Here is a 3,637-nt window from a genome sequence, read left to right as displayed (position 1 = left end):
ATCTAGGGGTAATTATGTTGTTAAGAGGATGAGAGCTTTTGTGTTTCCAATTAGACATCTGAGGTTCATTTGTAGAGGATGTGGGTACATTTAACTGGTTTTCTTATGTTCTTCTCTCATGTACTAGTGGAGTACCCTGAACTGCATCAACCACTCTTACATCAGCTTTAGTGGTTTTAGTTGATATACCTGGTTCCATTAAAGAAGAGGTAGTATTGTCTTCACTCAGCTCTTTTACTTGGCTCATCATATCTGCCTTTCTATTTGTTATGTCAATGACTTCACCAGGGACTAGTAAGGGTTCTCCATCTTGATCCTCTTCAGCACTCTTCTCACAAGATGGATAGGACTCATAAAAAATAACATGAACACTTTCCTCAACATATTAAGTCCGCTTGTTGTATATCTTATACACTTTGCTTTGAGAAGAGTAGCCCAAAAATATTCCTCCACCACTCTTGGCATCAAATTTACCAAGCTGATACTTTCCATTGTTGAGGACAAAGCATTTGCACCCAAATGTTCTTAGGTGAGTCAGCTTGGGTTTCCTTCCATTCATTATTTCATTTGGGATTTTGTTCAGGAGTGATCTAATCATGCACATGTTCACCAAGTAGCAGGCAGTGTTGACTGCTTCAGCCTAGAAGTTCTTTGAAATTCCACTATTGATCAGCATTGTTCTTGCCATTTCTTCAAGAGTTCTGTTCTTCTTTTCCACTACTCCATTTTACTGGGGGGGGGTGTCTGGGAGCAGAGAAGTTATGAGTGATGCCATTTTCATTGCAGAACTTATCAAATTTGGCACTGTCAAATTTTGTTCCATGATATGATCTAATGCATGCGACTCTAGACTCCATCTTCACCTGGATTTTCTTCACAAAATCCACAAACACTTCAAGGGTTTCATCTTTATTTCTAAGAAATAGAGTCCATGTAAATCTGGAGTAATCATGCACTATCACAAAAATGTATCTTTTTCTCCCCTACTTTGCACTCTCATAGGGCCATATAGGTCCATATGCAGAAGCTCGAGTGGCTTTGAGGTGCTTACATCCTTTTTAGACTTAAAAGAGGATTTCACATGATTTCCTCTAGCACAGGCATCACAAACATTCTGTGCCTTGATCTATGACATGGGCAGACCATGAACCAGGTACTTCTAAATTAGTTTGTTCAGAAGAGAGAAGCTCGCGTGCCCCAATCTTCTGTGTCAGAGTTCAGCATCATCATCAACAGCTTTCAGACAACTCAGATCACCACTTTGTAAGGACTCAAAATTAGCAACATAGATGTTCTTGTATCTCTTGGCCACAAACACCACTTCACCAGTTACCAAATTAGTAACTGTACATATCTTGGACAAGAATTTCACCTTGTTTCCTTTATCACAAATCTGAAAGACACTCAAGAGACTGTACGTAAGACCATTGACATAGTACACATTTTTAATAGAGTGAGTGAGTGATTTCCCGAATTTTCCAACTCCAAGAATGTTCCCCTTTTTACCATTTCCAAAGGATACACTCCCTCCTTGTAGGGCTTTTAGTGAAAGAAAGTCCATGGTGTTCCCAGTAATGTGCTTTGAACACTCACTATCCATGAACCATTGTTGACCACTTCCTTTCACGGTTCCCTGCACAAGGAGATCAAGAGTTAGTTTTAGGAACCCAAGCAAGTTTGGGTCCCTTGTAGTAGGCAAGAGGATGAATAAGAGCTCTCTTAGTCCATGCAGGTAATATGCGTTTTTTGTGTGTGGAACCTGGTCCCCTTTTAGTGGTTACATTTTCAGTAAACACTCTGTTTTTTTTAATGGACTGGACCCTTGCTTGGCAATTTTCCTTGAAATGTCCATTGTTCCCACAGTGGGTACATAGCCAGTTTTCGGGTACAATCACATATTTGCTATGTGGGCTATAAGGGGTTTTCTCCCTTTGGAACCCTATTCCCTGCCTGTTTCCACCATTATTAACGTATATGGCAGTGATAGCTTCTAAGGACCAGGTCCACTTTAGGGACTTTTCAAGATCATTTTTTACTCTTTCCAGTTCAGTTTGGAGGTGCTTGTTTTTCTCAGTTTCAACACACATCCTAGTTCTCACAGCTTTCAACTCATTTTCAAGCCTAATGTGTTCCTCACTGGCTATCTCTTTTTCTTTTCCAGTATTTCCAGGTTTAGACTTAGTTCCTAGTCCTTCCATTGTTTCCCTAAGGTCTGCAATTTCTACCAAGAGATCATCTCTTGTTTTATTAATTCCAGTCACTCTTTTTACTAGTGCCTCCTTTTCTTTACTGAAGTTCTCAATAGTTTCATTATGGTCAACAACTATCACCACTAAGTCATCTCTTTCATTCTCTAAGTTGGCAATCTTTTTGGTCAAGACATCTTTTTCTTTCTTAAACTCACAAATGGTTTCCTTCAGATCCAATACACACACTACCAGATCATCTCTGGTTTGTTCAGCTTCCCTTAGGTCTAAGATCAAGGAATCCTTATCCTCCACAAGGTTATGATAGACATCAATTAATACATTAGCTAAAGACATAAGTTTCTTAGGAGAGTAGGATTTCAAATTTCTCTGAACATCCCTGAAATTTACCTCACTATTGTCATCGCCTTCATCATCATCTGATTGGGCCATCAAAGCAAAAGTTGAATCATATTCATTTTCCTCGCTTTAAAATACCATCATGGTGCTATCACCAATATCAATTTCATCTTCAGACTCACCAGAGGATTCCCCACATGTTGCAAGAGCTTGTTTCACCACATTGTCAGTAGATCTCTTTCTTTCAAAGTCCTTGTCAGGAACCGGGTTCCTCTTAGCTACTTTCTCAGGGTTGTATTTGGAAAATTCTTGCTTTAGTAAAGGACAGTCATTGATGAAGTGCCCAAGCTTTCCACACTTATGACAGAGATCATAGTTCTTTGGTTTGCTAGAGCTGCCCCTTTTTTAGCATTCCTCCATTTCTTCTGACCATCTTCTAAAATCTTTTGGTTAAGTAAGCCATGCCACTGTCCTCCTCACTTGATTCATTGCTATCAGCTTTGAGTACCAGGTTTTTTTCTTTCTTTGGTTCTCTTCTTTCATTGTCTATCTTCCTCTTCATCTCATAGGTTTTCAGATTTCCAACCAGCTCATCTATGGTCAGCTCTTGCAGGTCCTTTGCTTCAGTAATAGCATTCACCTTTCTTTCTCAGGAGCTAGGCAGTATACTGAGGATTTTCCTCACTAGCTTGTTCCTAGGAATGGTTTCACCAAGCGAGTGCAGCTCATTTATGATGGAAGTGAATCTTGTGTGCATATCTTGAATAGATTCATCGTCCTTCATCCTGAAAAGTTCATACTCAGTAGTGAGCATATCGATCTTAGATTATTTTACTTGGGTTGTTTCCTCATGAGCTGTTTGCAAAGCTTCTCATATCTCCTTAGCAGTGTCACAAGCAGAGATTCTATTGTATTCATCAGGTCCTATTCTATATACCAAAATCTTCTTGGCACAAAAATTCTTCTCCACAACTTTCCTGCCTACATCTGTCTATTCTTTTTTGGTTTTTGGCATTGAGAATGGAAGTTCTTCAAGTACTTTTGTCGGGACGTAAGGGCCGTCACATATGACATTCCATAACTCAGAATCC

Source organism: Nicotiana tabacum, chromosome 20, assembly GCF_000715075.1.
Source record: "Nicotiana tabacum cultivar K326 chromosome 20, ASM71507v2, whole genome shotgun sequence".
Taxonomy (NCBI): domain Eukaryota; kingdom Viridiplantae; phylum Streptophyta; class Magnoliopsida; order Solanales; family Solanaceae; genus Nicotiana; species Nicotiana tabacum.
Note: the sequence above shows the minus strand (reverse complement) of the source record.